The following is a 22,181-nucleotide window of genomic DNA, read 5'->3' as shown; positions in this document are numbered from 1 at the left end:
ACCAATTTCCTTACATTTTTTAAACTCAAAGAAGGGAATATAGCGACATTAAGTTTACTACAAGAGCAATCTCCATAAACGAATCCGAAGGAATAATACAATCCAGAGTAAAAAATTGTTCATTGTGATCCATAAATCTCGCAATTTTTTTAACATCTTTATGGAAGGTAATCTCATATTCCTCCATCCAGTGGTAGACATAATTTTATTAATCAGGATACAAAGTGTTAATTAACATACTACTTAAAAACCATTTCTTGATGGCCTTTATATCCTTAGATTTTTCAATCAGAGTTATGTCAGGCGCCATGCTTTCCCCCAGAAGATGACTAGTTTCTCCCATCCTCTTTCTTCTGCTTCTTCGTCTTGCCGTAGTTTTAATGTGACAGGAAATTCTATCAAGTTCTCTATAATCATTATTTTTAACATCCAATTTTCCCCATGTCGGTATTTTTATTCATTTTCCATAATTTAGCTATTTCAATTCTGGCGTTGTCCACCATGTAAAAATAACTCCCCAATTGCGTTTCACATCTTGTTTTTTTAGAATTGAAGTCATGTTTGAGTAGACATAATTTGGGATAATGGAAATTTAATAATTCCAAATAACATATGTTGGCTTGATTGTAATTCTCTCACGCACACTTGTGTATTCCTTCCTTCCCTTTCCTCCCCCACCCCCACTCCCCGTGGTACCCCCTCGGGCACACCGCCCTCCCAGGTTCCCCCTTTTTTTCGGGGCTCCGACAACAAATGCCCCGCGGGAAGTCTTGTTTTCGTTATCCGACCTGTTATTTTATTCGGGTTACGCCCAAACTTTTGGTGCTTTTGTTTTCGGCGTTTTTTTTTCCGCACGGAATCGTGGCGGCATAATAATTTTTTTTTTTATTTTTTTCCCCCTCTTCTCCCTTCTTTTTCTTCTCCCCCCTCCCACCCTTATCAGCGCCTATGGCACATTCGGCTTCCGCGCTTTTCCCGGTTACGACAGCGGCCGCGGAACGCATTACTTTCGTAACCCGAGGCACCAACGTATATAATAGTTTTGCCTTTCTCATGATTTACACCTCCAGCAATTGCCTTGTTTTAATTTGTACATTTTCTTAATTCTCCGGTGTGTAGTACCCATCTATTTGATATTTTTAGAAATTTTCCGTTGCGATCTTGAGCCATTGTAAACTCATTTGTTTTGTCCCCAGCATTAGCCATGCTTCCAAACGAACTGACAACCTAGATCTCGCGCACCTTTGATCATACGATCCTTTACAGTATTATGTTCCAAGCGTTCGACCCAACATAATTTATAAAATTTGGAGATCAGTTTCTTTTCGGCTGACAAAAAATTTCATCTATTCGTTCAACTTATTGTTTCAATGCCAATCAATTTTTTGGTCTTCCTACCTAAAAAATTTATTTTTAATCGGAAGTAATTAAACCAGGGGAACCTGAAGCCGTCGTCATTGAGTGGTTTCTCTCCTTGATTTAAATATGACCACCCCATTTCTCTTTCTTTTAACAAACGAACTTGTTATAAGTAAGCCTTGTATTGCGATTATCAACCACCTACCAAAAAAGGCTTCTTGCGCTGAAGTCCATATTGGATAATGAAGTAAAAGTAATTTTTTTAATCGTTACTCCCGACCACGTAAGTGAAGGTAATGATCTTCCTATTAGGGTGATGTGTTAAAATCCTTATGTTTTTTCAGTCGTTTAACATTAAAAAAGGCCATGCCCCAGCGTATCTTAATTGTACGTTCTCTAAATCAATACTTCATTTCCCGCCAATTGTAACCCATTTTGGATCCACACAGCGACATGGCCCAGTAATACAGCTCAATCTGGAGGGGTATAACACCTCCCTTTTTCCCTTTCACACCTTCCCGTTTACATGTAGAAAATTTTATCCTGGGGCTTTGATCCTTGCCACACAAAAATGTTGTAGTTTCATTTCCCAACTCTTGAAATGGTTTGTGTCCGTTATTTCAATTAGTAAATTAAGAGAAACATTGGTAAAAAGATTAGCTTGTTTTTTTTTTGTTTTTTTTTTGTTGGCATTATACCAATTTTGATAACCACAATTTTACCCAGGAAAGAAAGATTTTAATGTTTATTCCATCGTTAATATTTTCTTTAATTTCTCCTCCAGGTTTCACAATAATGATTCTCAAATAGTTTTAGATGTCCTTTGATAGATTAATACCCAGGTAACTTATTTTGTTTCGCTATTTTTAAATCTCTTGTAGAATTCTGTTTCGCTTTTTCCATGTATTGATTTAAAATTTTCTTTTGTCCTTAGAAAATAAAGACAACCCTTATGGGTTTACCCATCTGTAATTTAATGGTTTTCTTTCCCTTTGGAGCAAAGTTGTTAGGAATCTATATGTTGTCGTTGCTCAAAGTGTAACAGTGGAAGATCGCTAATAAACCTCCACCTGCGCACCTCATCTATTATGAAACTTTCACTATAATTTTTCTGCATAAACTTTTTCCCCTTATTCTGTTCCATTAAGAAATAAATAATCGCGAGGTAAAGCCCTTTTCGTGCGCAGGGTTTTGAGTGGGACTCTAAACAATTGTTTATCAATTGACATCAATTATATTAATTGGGATTGCTAAATACTTTGCCAAACCGGAATAATCCTTCTTCTAAATTGTCTTCTTACTGTTCGTATGTCTCTAATTTAAAAATGCTTTATTCTCTCTGTTTTTTCTCCTTGATTCCAGAGAATCTGTCTTCCCTTCTTTGGATTTTTGTACATTCCCTCATTTTTGTTGTTTTATCTAGTTCCTTCCGTTGTTTTTTTTTAAATTGTGGCTTGTCCTCCTCTTTGATTTCACACAGATCTTTATCATATGATCAATTGTTTTAGCAAGCCCTGTAATTTCCGTTCAGTCTGCAAATCCAGCCTTATGTTCCTGTCATCAGACTCTCTGTTCTTCCTTATCTCTGCCGAAAAATTTTTCTTAAATTCCCCATAGCGCCTTTTAAGAAGGATTGCATTTAGATGATCCTGTTGTTTATTCGACCAATCTAATCAAGCCTCTTCTGTCTGCTTCCCTTGTTTGAATCCAAACTCAAATATTCTCTTTCTTAATTTTTGTTTGTCTGTTTCTATTGAGTTTGATATCTCGGCCTAGATTCTAATTGGCAGACAATTATCCTTAACAGTTTATAAGAGCCAGATTTCTTCAGGGTCACGAACAAAAACAAACCGATGTATCATAGCAAAACGCTATGCATGGTAGGAAGAGATTACACAAGAATGGAGTGCTTAATTTCCACAAGAACATTCGGAAGTTAAATTTTCTGGGTTCAGGATGACAAGAAGAATCATTATGACAAGAACTTGAAACTTTATTTGAAATTTTGTCAAAATTTGAAGTAGTATCTACTTGATTTCTGTACTTTTTATTGTAAAATTTTATAAAGATTATTAAAAAAAATTTTTTTAAGTAAGCGGTTTTAAAAGTGTATGGCTGTATTTAACTCTGCTATTTTTGCTGTGACTGTGGGAGGCTGAACCACTGGATAAGTAGGTGCTGGAAGTCCAATGTAACAACAAAGACAAAAAAAGACTGTGCACACTATCAACCTCAGGCAGCTTGGCAATGGTTGAAGGACTACAAGGTGAGCCTGCCTGTTTACCTAATCCAGAAAGTGAGACCTTCATCATCACCCAATTGTCCTGCATGCCTCCAGATGTTAGGAATGATGGACAGGTAGTCCTTACCTATGACACCCAAACTACAAAATTGGCACTCTAGCTAAGTTACAATTGTTCTGAATTTTAAACAGCTTTAAATGACTGGCAGTTTGCAAATTCTTCTGTGCTGTTCATGACCGTTTAATTATATTCACTTGTGTTTTTGCACACTTTTATTCTTGAAATCTAAATTAACTAAATTATATTTTATACCATTTGGTCACCTTTTAGGTGACCCCACAGATATGCAAGATACAACATATTTACAGAAAGATTCCCCCCTCCCCCAAACATACGCTGTAAAGTTTTAAAAGAATGTTACAACCAAAATTTGCATGCTCTTTACCTAAAAAGTGAAATGGAGGTCATAGGCACTTATGGGTGAGGAGAATCTTTGCCTAACAATTTAAAAATTAAAACATGAGCAACAAGCAAAAGCAACATGTGAAAAACCTGTGAAAAACAACAACATGCCAAGCTAACAGAGCTGTAATGGAAAACTAAATAAAAATGGGGAGATGGACAGAACCCTTCAATAGTTGGATATTTTTTCCAGACAAGTGTTCCCATGCTACTGCGCTTGATCGAATGAAGCAGGGGGGGGGGGGGGATATCTCTGTGTGTCCATTTCTGTGCATGGAGAATCAGAATCATCCAATGAGGAAGATTAATTTTTAGGAAGGTTTTATTTTCTAGACAGGTCTGCTTCATGTCCTGTAGAAGCCTAGCACTGCACAGAGGTTACAAATAATGTAATGTTCTTGGGGTGAGTTTTATTGCTGTCAGAAGGGTGGCAAAATTATCTATTCTAGGATAACTCTTCCAAACTTGTGGAAGCTTGTAGGATAATTTAATTTATGCTCCAAACACCTCTGGGTTAGATTATTGTAATTTATTCTACGTGGGACTGTCCTTAAAGACGCAACAGAAGCTTCAAATGGTATGTTGTGCAAGGCCCTGATTAGATCTGTGAGATAAATGACATTGAACTTCAGTTCCTAACAATTTTTTTGTGGCCAACAATTCAAGCCAGTAAATTGCTGCTTCCCTTGCATGTGTCTGCCCAAGACTTTGCTCCACCTTATAATTCCTTTTCCAGGTCTTCATGCCTTTCAAGCTGAAACAGATGGACATTAGAAAGAGACCTCAAATTTGAGATCTCAAATCTGGAACTGCCTCTTAAAGAAAGGGAGAGTTCAAGGGCTCTGCTTATAAGGACTTCTTTACGATTGCTAATGATCTTTACAACTTGTGCTGATACTCTTTTAAAACCTTTACTGTTTTTATGGCAGCTTTACTTATTGCAAGCTGTCTTGGTTATTTTTATGGAAAGGCTGTGTATAAACACTAAAGTAAAACAAAACTATGTAAAGTTAAAACCGTACATCTAGGTCATATATACTGAAAAGCTTTTGGCTATATAATCAGGGCAGCAATAGCTTGAGGGTCAAGGTAGATGAACAGTGGTACTGCTTTGTTAAAACTGCTGGTCTGCACTTTCAGGTGCTACTACATCGCATACAGAAGATATTTCTCATGTAATTCAGGACTGATTGCTCATGATGTCTGTTTTGCAGAACATGGAGAGGATATTTAGGCATAGATATGCTCACCCTATGAGCTGGTAACAATATAGGATCGGCTTATCCAGTTTCAAACTCATGAGCAAGCCATGGTAGCCAGGATTGGAAATGGGTTACAGGTGCCCACTGTACTCATGGTGAAGGTTTATTCAAGTTTGTGTTTAAATGGGTGAGCCATCAAAACACTAACATGTAAATGTAATATTTAAATATACCCCCAGTATTTACAACATGCAAACACTTGATCCAATACTACCATCATTCCAAAAAGTGGCCCTCCCCTTCTACCATTTAGCTATAATATGATTTAGTCCACTGCGACTCCTTACCTGCATTCAGAGACCTCCCACTGACTCCTGAAGGACTGTTTCCCCCTCCCATCTAGGCATGAATACAAGCATCACAAGGGAAGGGAATACAGAGAAATACAGTGCATGTCTCCATGCTCTTCATCTTCATTCAGCTTATGGGAATTCTTACTCTGGGTGTAATATGCCTGCATGGGCTGGATTCTTATTTATGTTTTAGTTTATTGCTAAAATCATTAGGGAAAACACTGTCTTCGAATTACTTCCTTTGTCTCCTAGCCAAGAGAATCATTCTGACTGTTAAGTGCATTGTCCCTTTCTAATCCCTCAATACAGGATACATATTTTGAAGAAGTCAGCAAATTATGATCCCTGGGACAAAACTACCCTCTGCAGATTTGTAGGAAAAAGGGTTGTTTTGTCATTCTCTCCTCCCCCTCTCCTCCCCCCCCCACCCCCTCTCGCTCTCCACTCTCAATCTCTCTCACACACACACACACACCACACAAACACATACTCTTATCTCAAACGCACCTCAATCCACAAGTATGTCATACCCAGAGTTGCAAAGCTGACAACTAACAAGACAGAATAAACTGTTGTGTTAATAGACGAATCGAAATATTGCATTTACCTTTGGGGCAGGACAATTTTTGATAAGTGACCTCGTTTTCCAATTTCTGCAAGTGACATTTTTGTCTTGTCATGTAGTATCTATTGTGACGCCGCACTGCAACATAGTTTGCCGATTTGTGCCTAAAGAAACAGAAAGAAAATTGGAAGTTCATAGATTATTGCGTCTTCAATCTTGACTTTCACAGTTGTCAAGATATTGTGTTAGCATCAAAATCCAGTTGTGTGTTTTTTTAATAATTGTGAAAAAAATTCATCTAAATTCCTAGCCTTACATTCCTTAACAACAGAGACTCTAAGGATTTTTGGTGTTTTTTCTTTTCATAATGTCAACTTTAGACAGCACTCTTTTTTTTTACTAAATACTAAAATTAATACTAGAATTAATTGCAAAGTAAGCTTAATATTAAATAAATTCATGAGACAGAAGGTCTTTTAACATAGGTGAACTGGTAGATAAAAATATTAAGGAAATATCAGTAAATTGTAAAATCCATGTTTTGATCTCTAAATTCTTCCAAAAAAATATGAATGTGCCGTAACATGCTGAAAACATATTATCTATCTATCTATCTATCTATCTATCAAAAGGAAATACATGAAACAAAGGTTTAAAACAAGTTCACTTTCTTAGACTGTTTTTTTATAATCATCTGAAATATGATTTTGCAGAGAGAACAGTGACTCCTTATTTATTTGGCTGCTGCGTCTAGTCAATGGTATAATGGACAACCTATGTCTTCCTATACAGAAGATACAGTTGATAGTGACCATGTATTCAATTAGAGCAGCACTACTGCGCAGCTATTTGCGGCTAGAGCTAAAGGTCAAGTAAATGTGTGCATAGATGTAAAGGCAACTGGTGTGTGATTGACACACAAGAGTAATAAGAAATCTGAACATAAGAACTATAGACCTCAAACTGTGTATATTAGAAACATAAGGAAGTATAAAAGGAAGCAATCTCTGGAAAAGGAATGAACGAAATTCAAGGTAACTAGTAAAAATTCATTCTGATTTTTGTTGGGGAGCAATCTTACTTGGCTTCATTTATTTTTCCTCTAGTTCTGGATACCATTTTCAATGGTGACTAAGGCAAAATTATCACTATTTTTCTTTGTGGAAAAATAGTTTTATTTCATTAGAAATCAAGGTTTTCCCCAAAAGATCATGGAATTCCCCACAACAGATTAAGATGAATTGTAAAACATTTTAACAGCTTTTCGATATGGTCTCATGTTTGGCCATTCTTCTCTTATACCTTCATAATTGCAGAAATGGAGTATATGATTTGGAAGCTGCCTTGAATCACATTTTGGAAAGAAAGCTGTGATATACCATAATACTCAACTATAAGTGATCTCACATTAAATTGTGATTGGGGACCATAGTTATGGAGTTTGATATAAACCATGAAAAAGTCCAGGGTAAAAATTAGGGACATGTACAAAGGATCTAAAGTAAAATAATGTCAAGGAGCTTAAAAAATTCAGCAGATACAACTGTTTGTGATCACACTAAAAGCTGGAGAACTAGAGAGTAAAGGAATGGGGTGTTCCAAGACAAATTACATCTTTGCCTTAAAATAAATAATAAATAAATAAATAAATAAAATGGCCAGACTTGGGGGGGGGGTAAATCCCCTTTCCCTGAGGAAGCCAGGTCCTCAGCTTTGCTTGTCAGAAGTACCATTAAATTCCAGTGTCTTAATTGCCTTAACACAATAACCACAAAGATCATCAAACTGAAAAAGTCTAGCAGATGAAGGAGCTGCTGAGAGCCCTCATTTCTCTTTTTCCTCCAGCTCAAGACCTGAAGGTGACTGTGAAGCCAGATCACTTTCTCTTCTGAGGAATGAGTCATGATAACTATTTTTCTTTTCTTGCTTTACCTAGAGCAAGTGGTTACCAAAAACGCAGGCCTTTTCCCTTTTGCCTCGCTCTCCTTACTTAAAATGGCCACCGCACCTTCAGCATCTAGCTTCACCCCGTCCTTTAAACAGGTGGCACAATTTTTGATTTGTCAGCACTGATGATGGGGGAAAGGGCAGGAGGGAGAAATTCAGGTGTTAACAGTAAGTAGAGTGGAGGTATTTTGATATCATAGTGAGTTCAGAAAAGGGGCTATTCCTATAGTAGGATCTGGAGACAACAATGGCACTTTACAGAGCGCCCAAAAAGTGTTCGTCGGCGCCCTGATTGCTGTTGCCAGGGAACCACAGTGGACAAACCACGCGATTCCCTGGCGCAGCAAAAAAAAGCTGCAAAAGCATTCTTTTTGCGTTGCTGCAGTAATAATGCTGCAAGGCGCCAATGGCGCACTTGTGGCGTCATTTCTGCGTACAACGTGCGGATGCTAAGTGCCTCACGTCAAAATGGCGGACCCATGTGTATAGGGCACCGCCCCTTCCTACCCTAGTACGTGCGAGCACATACTTTTTGCGGTGTGGAACCCGCCAATGTTTGGCTGACTGAGCCCCATTTGAACCAAGTCCATCACTCATGCACCTGACGCTCAAAAATTCAACTATAGTCAACAAATTAAAATGGGAAAGGAACAACGTAGGATTTCTGAATTTCACCTGGTTTGTGCCCATGGATCAGAGGTGGTGGTAAACGTTCCCCTGTTTTCTTTAAGGTGCTAAGCAATTTTAGAAAGCACACTTTATATGTAAGAATGTGATTAGGATATGTCTTTTGGTCCAGGTTTATTTTTATAGTTTTTTCAAGACCACAAAAGCACATTAAAAACAGTGACATGACAGGCGGTTTAAGGGCAACTGCAGTGAAATACCCTCTTTCCTTTGGATGCATATTCCATAGTCCATTCAATACAAAATAAACACATTTGTCTAAAGGTGAGGATGGGGCTTCTTTGAACTTACTAAAATATTCTACTATAAATACTTAATTAAGAGAACAGCTCAAGGATAAAGCACATTTCGTCTTTTACACTCACGTAGTTTTTTTATTGTTTCATAACATTGAGACAAATAAACCACGTTAGGCATGATCTAAATCCACTCATAGTCTGACATCTTCTTAAATACACAACTAAAATATCCATGGTATCTCCATGAAAGGTGGCAAGACTCTAATGACAGATTCTGATTTAAAATCCTATCTATCCCTAGTACTCAGTTAATCTGTGCTTTCATTTTCTAGCTTTTCATAAAATTATACTGGAAATGAGCATGGAGAATTAAATTTAATATCTTAACAAAGTCAGGAGCTACACATATCGCTTATATATGTCACACATCTAAAACAAATATAGATGTTTTAACAAGCTTCTGCATGGAAGATTTGGAAGACATATTGATCATCTTTAGTTGTTATACATACTGGAATAACTACCTCTAGATCTTTTACTGATGGCCCAGCCTGTTCCATCTTCTGAAAAGAGACCACACTTAGCTGTCTTGATAATTTTTTTGACGAGGTGGAAATAATGTTAACGCACACAAGCAGAGTGACTAGTATTTATATAAAATGGTTTGCAGTGGGAAATATTGCACTAAATTTTTTACAGATTGATTCACCTCTTTATCCAATAATTACATATGGATAAATCTTAATATTGCAAATGGTCATAGGGAAATAAAGCAGAGATAGATTTTACTGTAGCGTGTCCAGGCAGTTGCTCATCTGAACAAATACTGTAAAGCAATTTCAGATTGTAGAGGACTGAATCTATTTGAACAGTGCTTCTGCTATTTCATTGCACTAGAATGCACATAGACAATGAGGAAAATATTTACCCAATGCATTTTCCAATCAGTTGAGGAATTCTTGGGAACATTCTTACCTATAACACAGGCACGTAACATTATATGTCGGGTTGTTTTTATAAATGGTCACACCTAATTACCACCCCCAATCTTCAACTCTAACCTGTATTTCTGGACAGATAGACAGGACAAATGTGCAGCTCCAGCTCCAATAGGCCATTACCAACATCCTGCACCTGACTGCTCATTAACTACGTTTCAGTGGCCCTGATGTTAGAAAAAGAGAAATAAAGAGGTGCCTAATTCTCCGTATCGAGCCCATCTCTGATTATCTGGTCTGGGGGACCAATTCCCTGGGTCCTGAGTACTGATTGGATTTCCTACAGTGCAGGTGCGTTGATTAATCAACCATCTTCTCTTTATTCCCACAAACTATAGTTTTTATTTGCGGACTCCCAAAACAAAGCTATAAAGACACATAGTAATGTATGTGAAGCACCTTTACATCTACATTAAGATACAGTTTTATAATTATGTCACTGTGTACACCACATCTGTCTCTTGATTAATAGATCAGTCCTGAACAAAAGGAAAATCTTCCTCGTGGTTAACACAACTAACTCCTGAAAATCTGCTTATCTTCCCTTGAAGAAACATCAGTGAGCAACTTCTCGTGGCTGGTGTAATGACTGAATAAAAGACTTTCAAGTTACCGAGCTTCTTTTACAGCCAGGAGAAAAATAACGCCTGCTGTTGAACTTTTATTTTTAGATTTATATAATACCCTTTAGGCACTTCACTCACTAGGTCGCCTAGGATAAAATGATTACAGCTGTCCAAATTGACCATGCTGATGTTATATTGTATGACGTGGTTCTGCAAGTGGAAAGAAAGTACATCGGCCAACTGTTAGCCATGTTTTAGTATCCACAGATTTAACACCCACTTGCTTGACAATTATTACCAAAAACAAAACCTCAAAAACGCAAACTTGGTTCTGTCATTTTATATAACAGTCACCATTTTACAAGCCATGAAGATGAGGAAATTGAGCAACTACAGATTTGGATTCCACAGGGGCTCTGGAACAAAACCCCAGGAAGATACCGGGGCACCACTGATATATTATTAAAGGTGGTCTTTCCGATAAACCAACTCCAAAAACCATTTAGGCTTAAACGATTCACACTAGCACCTTGAATGAAATAGAAATGCACTGCTACCATGCAGCTGGTCGTAAAACTGACTTTGTGTGTGATGTGTTTAGAACTCCTCCTTCCACTAAAATCACATGGAGCTTCAAACCAAGATAGAACCCTCATTACCAGTACACTAGCAGTAGCTCCAAGTCTGGGTTATAATGCTGTGCTGGATCAGATTAAAAGGCCATTTCATCAGCAAAACCTGTTCCAAGTAGCCAACAGATGTCATTTCACAGGTAAGGCAGCCATCCCATACGGTTGTTTCCACAGGCAACTGGATTCAGAGAACTTCTTGCCTACGATCCTATGTGTCTTAATATAGCCAACACCACTGTAGCCATTAAGAGGCTTAACCTCTCTTAACTTTCATTCTAGAAACTGATGGTCAACATCAATTATTGAAATAAGTAAATTTCCGTATTCCTTTCATTTTGTTGTCTTGAATTCTTCATCATTCAGCTTCATTAACTACCTTTGACTTTTTAGTATTAATGGGAGAGAGTAATTAACTTTCTATCCAAATGTTGCATAATAAAAAATTGAAGGAACGCCATTTCTTATCTACACAGCAAGCAAGGATTTTAACTAAAGACAGATGCTTTACTCATTTAGACGCAATTGTAATACTTTGTTCTATAAACCGCTACTTTTTATTCTGCATATTAAAAGTTCTGTGTAATAGAAAATCTATGTATACTTTCACAAAAAACTGTTTAGCCACGGCCCACCTGTTGGAAGCAACATGGCAACAATGTTATATACCTAGTGATTAGCTAAAAAAATGTTGTGTAATTACAGGTGGTACCGGGATACGAATGGCCCGCGTTACGGAAATTCGTGATACGCAACATTACGCATGGAAAACAAAACTGTTCCGGGTACCGTTTTTTTTTTCCGGCTTACGAAAAATTTTTTTGTTGCTTTTCGGCGCTTTTTGGCACGAAATCGCGGCTTTCCAGCGCTAGGGCTATGGCTTTTTTCGTGGTCGAAAATCTTCGGGTTACGAACGGCGCCGCGGAAGAATTAAATCGTAACCACGGGGGGTACCACTGTACTGAATATGGATGCTTCTTTTCATAAACATATTTGTTTGCCCTTCTCTAATGAAGTATGCTTTCCACGTCTTTTCATCATGCTATTCTTGACCTTTATTCCAATACAGTGGTGCCTCAGGTTACGAAATTAATTCGTTCGCCATTTCCTTTCGTAACCCGAAAAATTTCGTAACCCGAAAACACTTTTCCGTAGCACTGGCCAGCCTTATTAGTGCCACTTTGCCAGCATTTGAATTTCGCGCCGGACCGAAATGAATTTAAAACCCGGAAAAATATTTCGTAACCCGAAACAGTTTTTGCCAATCCAACTTTTTCGTATCCCGGAAATTTCGAACCCGATCATTTCGTATCCCGAGGCCCCACTGTATTTATATTTTCCTTGAAAAGGTTCATTTAATTTAAATAGGTGGCAAAAGGCAGAAAAATGTCTCCATTTCTTGACTTTTCCATGCCACACCTGTGTCAAAAACATGTAATTAAAACATCATTTTACCAACACCAGCTGATCAGTTCTTTGCATTAGGACTTGTTTATTTTTATGCAATTGCATTATGTTGAAAAATGCTCAGTTATCCTCCAACAATGGTCTTGACTGCACAGTTATTCAGTTCTTCCACCATTTCATGATCTGCATTTTATTTTGTAACTCGTTGTCTTCAGTGGAATTATTTTGTGGCTTCTAGGCCAGTTTCTCTAAACTGATTAATGGTTCATTCCAATCTAAAAACCCTATCCTCCAAAGCATTTACAATCACAATTTACTAGTTTACTTGTGAGATGTCATGGGGACTGTGTCAAACACAAGATGCTTAATTTGTTATTGCTGAAGATTAATGTATTGCATTCCTTTATCCACTAAACCACTTACCTTATAAAAGTGGAGATTTTCATGAACTGGCATGTTATTTTAAATTCACGTACGTCTAGCAATCATCTCTGGTTTTTTTTTTACCGACACATCTTGCAAAGTAGGAAACACATTGTCTTAAGGGATTTTAGCAGGCTAAGAATTTGTAACGGACCCAAGGAAGATTCTATGGGTTGTCCCACATCTGCCACCCCAAACAAAAAATAATAAAATAAAATTAATGGTTTAACAAAGTTCAAGACTGAATTCGTTTGAAACTTGATAAGATCACAGCAGACCTGAGAAAACTAAATTTGTTAATGGAAACTATATGCATTAATTCCCAATAAATACTTTGTCGCATTACTTTGGTTTCAAGAGATCCCAGGCACAATTGATGCAGCTCACATGTGACTTTTCATGCATTAATGGTGGGCTTTACAATTTCCCTTATATACAAAAAATATTAAGTAGGAATGTCTCGTCTATGAAGCTTGCTTTAACATGGCTGTATTTGTGGATCCTGAATCCATTTCAGGGCTTTTTGTACCAAATTGTGTTGATCTTAAATTAATTATCCCTCAATGCACAATTCAAATACACATTTAAAGCTCAGCTTTGTAAACAGATATATGTTGTCATTATTTGTTACCTGCCCTCCCTATGGAGAGCAATAACAAAGAAGATATTTAGGGGGAGCAGGAAAAATGATTACGTAATTCAACCCCAGAAACTGACAGCAAAGAACCAAATGTGGTCTTTATTCTAGAATAATTGTTGTTTGTGTGTTTTAACCTCACTTCTGATTTATGGCAATCTTAACAGTACTTTTTGATAATCCTAAATTGATTTAGGCAATCCTAAAGTGAAAACAGGTTTCCTGACAGATTTGTTCAGAGGAGATTTTGCCTTTGCCTTCCTCTGAATGCTGAGAGAATGTGACTGCCCAAGGTACTCAATGGGTTCCTATGGCCAAGCGGAGGTTTGAACCTGGTCTCCAGATTTGCAGTCCGTGCTCTAACCAATACACCATGTTGGATCTCCCTGGTTTATTTACCCTGGAATAAAAGTATAATCTGGTTTAAAAAGCATTTCATTAAACAAAAACACACAATGAATTTGTATAGAAAGCATTAATTAATTAAGGAACTCTACTGACGTATTCACAGGCTTCCTTGACAAAGGAGAATGTTTGGCCGAACATCCCCACACCCACGCCACCATTTAACTGGATACCATGGAAAGCAGACAGTACTCTATGACCCAAAATCTAGTGCACTGGATCTTGAACTGTGCAGAGCAGGATCCCATGAAGTTGGTGATACTGTGACATATGGGGAGATGACAATCTGCTCCAGAGGGTAATGAGGCTTGCAGAGGAGGAAGCTGGGGGGGAGGAGAAGGGGGAAGAAGGAATTAGCAAAATCACTGTCTCTCCCCTTCTCTCCAGTGGGGATGCTCTACTGGCTCCTGGTGGTTTCCTCTGTAAACAGAAGGAAGAAGTCACTCTAGTGACTCTCAACCCATTTATGGAAAATCAGGATGAAGAGAAAGAAAAACGCATCAGACCTTTATAAAAAAAAATAATAACAAAAAAATATGTTCAAGATAAAGCATCAGACATTCTGAGGTGACTGGAAAGACTTTCTTGGAGAAACTGGGTCATTTTTAAATCAATAAAAGGCATTCCAAAATCCTGTTATAACACTAAAGCTTCTTATTGACTGGTGAGTGGCACGATCATTTATAATACAAGAAGCCATGGTGTGATGGAATGGATTATTTGTCAGTATCCCATAAAAGCGGAAGAGATCTGAAGGAGAAGCCCCCCCCCAAGGAATTATAACACAGTTTTTGACAGAACCATTTTGCAACGCAAACAAAACTTACTCCCCACGCAACCCACTGTTAGTCTCTGCTTATTTGAATTAGTGACCTCCCTAATAGGATTGTGTAATCATCCTTAAAAACTATATCTCAGACCAAGCCTACCACCGTATTATCATGAATCGAAAAAACCTTTCTAGTTCTGGGAAATGTGTTTCAAATTTAGAAATACTGATTCAGACCATAATTACTTTGGTTAATTTCAAAAACAGAAAAAAATGCAAGACAAACAACTAGTTAATTTCAGTCTAAAATTAGTTAATTCCAGGCTAAGATGAAACCATCAGTAAATCAAGCAGACATTAGCTTCACAAGAGAGTCATTTGGAGCTAGAAGGTATGAATGGTATTTTAATCTTTTAAAGGTATGTCCTTTTGGAAGGCATGATCCATTAATCCTGCTCAGGAATAAGATTATTTAAACCAATGGATACAAGTGATTATTTATTCAGAAACTTAGTTCACGGCCCAAACAGATGTCATGTACTGGCGCACATGCCCATGCTTTAGTTGTTAACCTCTTTATGATTTGGGGAATTTGTTAGTTACTTAGTTACAATCATGATGCTTTTAGTCTGTTCTTTTCCCCGTTGTACGGTTATCTCTGAGAAACTAAAAATAAAACAAAACTTTTTCACCAAATTACATATGTTTTTAGCTTACCGAATTCTACAAAGGAGTTCATGATCTTTCTTTTTTAAAAATGCATGCCAAAGGCAAAAAGCTTTTTCCTTGTTCCCCTTTGGTTTTCATCTCTTTTTTGAATTTCTCTACAATATGACTTTCCTATCTTTATGTTCATATTCACGTTAGTAATGTTAATACACAATGTCAATTGATCGTGTTTTCTGTGTTGTTTTCAAGCTTAGCGCAACATTAGAGAACAAGTGTTTTCTCTCTTCTTGGTGGGTACAAGTATAGGGACCCACAGGAACAGTTAAATTCATGGCATGGTGGTTTACCACACAGTCGGGGTAATCTTTAAATAGGGCCTGTCACTCTCTTTGCCATCCATGGGATTCCTTCTCCAACTGCTGATTCGTTCAGGTACACAACAGAGGAAATTCAGTTTACCTTTGTTCATCACCAGGGAAAAATCTGTCTGAGAGTATAAAATGAATAGATTAAAAAAAAACTAAGTAGCGTGGCTTCAATGCTATTCTTTTTAGAGTTCAGAGCAGTCAAACACAAACAGAAAAAAAGGATGTTTCTTTCCAATGGAGAATAAATGAATATAATATGCAATTTAGAATCTCAGTTGTCTTTTGCGCTCAATTCATAAATATAAAGCCCACCCAACAGAACTATTCTTTTCTATGTAAGATCCCTCCTTCTCACAACCTTTCTGGTTTTTTTCTTGTTTTCTCCGGTATCAAGAGAGAATGGGATTTTTAAAAACAATAAATCCCCGACTTTTCTAAGAGAGACCACCTGGGAGGGCCGAGGGCCCTTGACTAGTCATGGGGAATTAGTTTCTGGTCTAACAGACCGGAGCAAAGTAAATTTTAACAGAAAATATCAGCAGGATGCTGAAGCAGAGGAATGCCTAACTGGATAATGATCAGTATCAGAATACATGTGAGAGGAGGAGCTTACTATAAAAGGGAAATTGGGCAGAGCCAGGTATCTGTTGTTACCTCCAATCATTTTTCTCCTAGCCCTCAAGCTATCCTTCTAGAAAATCATACATTGCACTATTTCTTACACATATTAGGCTGGCGCAAATAACATCACATTATTCATTCTAGTGGTGGCATCCTACAACCCAACCAATCAAAAATATCCCCATATCATGAGCTGGACGGTAATTTGGGATCCTAGGGGCTAGAGCGATGGCACGAGAAGAGTGGCCTGAGTCCACTCGCCAGAAGCGGTCAGAACTCCTCCCTGTCCACGCCAACTGGTATCGCCAGTAGTTTAGATATTCCCGCTTCTTTTTGTTCAGTCCTAAGGACCTGGGCACAGCTTCAGGCCACTTTGGAGACATGTCGTTTAATCATTATACCTCCAAGCAGCTGGAAGATGCTTCAATTGGCCTTGTCTGCTTCCCACCTAGGTCAGTCTCATCCTTTTTTGGGAACCACACACATCTTCACATACTGCACTATATAGATTCCCTGGCTGCTGACGATGTACCTCTTGAGGACTTAACCAGTACTAGGTGGCTTCAACAAGACAACTGTCTAAAAACAACTCAAGATTTTTGGGGAGTGTATAACTCACCAGCCCTGTGCCAGAACAGCAAATTGGATTTCTGGTTTTGCACTGGTGTGATACAGATATCGAAAATGGGAGGTGATGCTGCCTGGACAGTTTTGTGATAAGTAAATTATGAGTATTCCTCCCGCCAGTTCATTAACCAGAGTGTCTCTAATACAAATGTATGCTGATCTCCAAAGGAACTGTAGCAAACGTGACAATAAACAACCCTGATCAAATTGAATGCCTTGTCTCCCTCATACGGGAATGAAGAAACATATTTTACCTCATGTGGCAACAACACTGAGTCCCAGCAAAATACAAAACATATTCTTGGTTTTAATCAAATAGTACGATCCAGTTTATTTAATATCTTTATAGTCTACTTTCCTCTAAACAACTCAGCAACAAGCTACAAAAACCGCAAACATCTAGAATAATATAAAAGGGAATGCTTGAATATCTGTGGCATCACAATTTTTGGGACTATATAGTGTGTGTGTTGTAAACATAAACGATTTTCAGTTGCTATCCAAGTTGGAATGCCAAGTTTCAGTGGAATTCCAAAAGAGAGGTCACCGAAAAGGGTTCCAGGATCACTTGCTCAGCATCATCATCACAAATTCACTCTGCACCACACACACCACACCTGTCATTCGATCTCATATCCTGTTACACTCCTAGACTTCTTCATATACATTCATATAAAATCGTTCTTACACTCCTAGGACACACCCATTTCTGGAATATTCTCCTGATGTTCCAATGGGGGACTGGGCATTGTGAGAATATCCAAAAATGGATGTGGGGTGGAACTGATGAACCTCTTTTGTAGCATTATGCAGAGGATGGGGAGTGCGAAGACATTGAGGCACTGCAGCCAAGATCCCTAAGACAGAAAAAACAACAAGAGTAAAACAGGAGAGGGCTCTCTGATATATGCTGCGTATGATTCAGAAGTAAAAAAACAGAAGGGAAACAGGACCCATTTAGGATACTGGTAACAGATCTAGCGAGGTATTCTCAGCCAAAACGTGCTGTTGACATGGCATTCAGTGTTTGAAATTGCTTTTTAACTGTTTCAAAAGTGGATTCTAGCATTGTTTTTAGAACCAATTTTAAGAGTTTTTAAGGAGTATTTTAATGTCTTTTAAAAATATTTTTAGCTTTGTATTGCTTTAATTGGTTTGTAGTTATTCTACATCTGTGAAGCTTTGTGGGCTGGGCAAACAGAATACCGAAATAAATAAATAAAGCAATTTTGTAATTTAGATCAGAGTTTAAACTGGTTAAGAGAATAACGCCAGGATCTCCTCTTCCCCAAGCTTGCCATCCACAGATTCTCCCCAATGATGATGTTTTATGCGACTGTGCCAACACCAGCCGCATGCACATCCGCTGCCCTTGGAACAATGGGACCTGTGCTACCAAGATTTGCTATCTGTGCCGAGGTGTGTCTGTGTGTCCAGAACCTCATGGAATATGAGCCTGCTAATATTGTAAAAGATGATTAGCACCTGTCTCTCATCACTACCCTCCTTCTTTTACTCAAGGCTACACTTAGTAAAGTTGGCTCCCACATCAGGCAGAAAAGATATGTCTCTCAGGACAGGAATGCCAGATCGACAATCTGCTGTGCTACTTCAGTACCAAATCAGAAGTTAAACTCTAGAAATATAGAGTTAAATAGTGCACTAAAAAAGAGGGATAGGAAAAAAGACTGCTTGATTTTCTAGACTGTAAGTCATTCTTTCTCAGCCTCGATGAAGGTAAAGACAACTCCTTCTGAACAAATTCTGCCAAGAAATCACCGGTGTCGTCATAATCAGAATGGTTTGAAGGTACACACAAGTGGAAGAACTGTGTCAGATACTACAGGATCAAATCTTGCCTTTTGAGGTACTGTATCTCTCACTTGGTGAGTAAGAACCTAAGAAAGCAAGCTGCACAGTAGCACCAGTGATCAGAATTCCTCCTACTCGAATCACATAAAGCCAGTCCTGTGTGAGTAGCAACTAAAATGCCTTGATTGCAGTACTCCTCAGGCTGGACCAACACAGAGCTCAAATACAAATATAGGAATGTTGCATTTGGTTTTAATATTCCTAATCACCTAAAGGAGGTGCGCATTTTATAGATGTAAGATGTAGTGCTGTTGGGCAGCTCATTCCCAAATTCTACATAATATTATTAGCGGAAGCTTCTATTCATAGCCTTCAGTTCCTCCACACATTTCTTGCTCACATGAACAACAGTCAGCTGGTCTATATTCCTAAGGCAGATGGATTTGGCTTTGTGGCCTCTACTGCTGATCATAATATATTATTTTTGTATCTTTAATTTCTACCCCCTTATCCTACTTTCTTCTTCTCTTAAAGGAACGCATGGAGGGGGGCGGTTTCAGTACAATTAAATGATTCACTTTGGCTTAGGTTTGGGTGTAACTCATCAAGTTGAAAGTCAACAGTCTGGATCACTATCTCTAAGGAAGGATGTAAAATTCTCTTTTGTGGCCTTGGCTGGCTTACCACATTCTTGGTTGTCTTCTCAACCTCCACACTACAATTAGCTATTTTCCATTTCTAAAAATTAATTAGAAAATGTCCTTTAAATTTGCTCAAGCAAACTTACATGTAGAGCTGGATGCTTAAAATCAAATCACAATATCAATATAGCAAGGCTATTGCTAAAATAAATCAACACTGGGGAAAACAAAACACAAATGTCTTTAAGGTTGGATTTGTATAGATTACTCACAATTAGTCTCATGCTGGTTATCCCTTTTGTTGTGCAGCACAATCAATTTTAGCTGTTTCCTTTGAAAGTTTGATATCCAAAAGAGATATCCCTATGTGAAAGGCCATCCATTACTCACATGTTATTCCTATGGATAGACAACCTTGTCCTTGGGGATTACCAGGATTTTTTAAAAAATTAAATGGCTAGTTTATAACTGAGAAAAGAAAGAAAATGTATAGAGCAGAGTTAGAAAGGGATTGCTCTCCTGAGCAAGGATCTCACACCTTTCACAGCATATTCTTGTATGCAGCTTAAATATGTATTGAAACTATGTGTTATTTTATGCCACAGTAACTAGTTCATTGTTTTTTTCAGAATGAATGCTGCACAAGGAATATGCTTTTCAAATCTGTCGTCCTATGTATTCTTTACAGTTACTCCATTGCCAGCAAAACTACTAACAGATGAACTGAAAGAGCTCTCAGATACATAACTGTACTCGAATTGCAAATGCTCCCATGATGGTACTCCAATTGAATTACAATCACACCAAAAAAGGGCACTTTTAAAACTTTTGCCTTTAAATAAATTGTAAAGTTTTTAAACTTATTAATTCAGAAAGCAAAGTTGTCCTATGAAGTAGATAATTATGTGGTTATCAAACCATAGCTATGATACTGTAAATGACTGCTGGTATCCTGTTTAAAAAAAGAGCAAACAATAGCCATTCACTTGGAAAACATCCAAGTGTAAGAATGAAGGAGGGGAGAATGAAGGGTAAATCATTACCCTTCTTTGATGTTGCAAAGAAGAAGTAAAAGAGGGTTGAACAGCTTAGCCAACCAGCTGGACTTTTCTATAGCAGGGAAATGTTGGGAGTTTTGCGGATCCTTTGTGCACCGTGGCTTGTTTAGTTTACCTTGTAGGTAAAAACTGCCTTGCAGCCAGGAAGAATGGAAGCTGCGGCAAGCTTGGCTGAAAGCCATCTTAGCTTGCTCCCCCACTCCCTGGGTTGCACTAAGAACAACTTGGTTACATTTGAGGATTGAATCTGTTGTTTCTAGCATGCATCTTATCTATCATAGCATTCTGCATTACATACGTTGAACTGTATGACCACCATAAATTAATGAACTGAGCTAGATCTTGCTTATACTTACAGAGAATGGCCGACTTTGAATGCCAGATTCTTTGATTTCAAGACAAATACATAATTCAGCTATGTGCTTAATTCTCACAAATACCACGTTAATCCCTGTTTTGTGTTTTTTCAAAATAGGACAGGTTTTGATAGTGCTACTTGTTTTTCAGAATAGAAACAAGGACACCAGTTATTGAATTTTTAAAAAATCAGCTTTCAGACCCAATGCAATTAAATTCTACAGAGCCATTTTCTAATATATTTAGGAATCATATTAATACGTACACATTTTCTTAATATAAGTTGTCCACGTAGATTGAAAACTTAATAAGCTAACCACAGAGGTTATTATTTGCATGGTAACATTCACTAATTAAACTCCCATTCGTTTGTCCCATCTCCTCAAAGTGAAATAACATACAAAAGATAGCTCAAAATACTACCGCTTGCACATGAACATCCAGATGCAAGAGACCTAGAGCAAATTCTCATTTTTCCTACAGGTTTTCAAAAGGCACAGACTCAGTGATCACAGAATATTGTGACACTTCTCTCAGTTACCCTTGGGACCAACCCTATCAAAGGTAACGATGCCTTTTGCCCCTACAATCAGCTCCACGGGCAGCTTTCTCTTCACTAGCTAGAATGCTTTGGACCATCTTCGTCAGGAAGCTAAAAAGGCCAGCTTGCCTGGGGCCCGTACACTCGGAACACCAACCTCCGCTGCACCATGATTAAACACAACTTTCAACTCCTTTTTGCCTCCCTGTTGACGGCTCTCTATGAAGGGAGAATCGGACAAAGAAAGCGGATGACGAGTGGACGTAACTGCCCCCAAAGAAAGGTGATGTGGCGGAGATTATGCGCGGAACAATAGATCATGCACAAGCCAAGAAAGAACAAAAAGCAAGGGGCGGTGGAGGAGGGAGGCAAGGGGAGGGAAAAAAGGGTTGGGTGAGCCAGTCGTGGTTAACTAAGGCAGTACATAGACAAGTGCAAAAAACCCAGGTAGACATTAAGGTTGTGTCTGATGTAGAGAAATAAAACCTATTAGCCGGGTAACAATAAGTGGGGGATAATAACTTGAATCTAACACCAATGGAAGTAAGGCCAAGACAGAAGGAGCGAAGAGAAGAGGAAGGAGCAAACGCGTGAAA

Source organism: Sceloporus undulatus, chromosome 2, assembly GCF_019175285.1.
Source record: "Sceloporus undulatus isolate JIND9_A2432 ecotype Alabama chromosome 2, SceUnd_v1.1, whole genome shotgun sequence".
In the NCBI taxonomy this organism is placed as follows: domain Eukaryota; kingdom Metazoa; phylum Chordata; class Lepidosauria; order Squamata; family Phrynosomatidae; genus Sceloporus; species Sceloporus undulatus.
Note: the sequence above shows the minus strand (reverse complement) of the source record.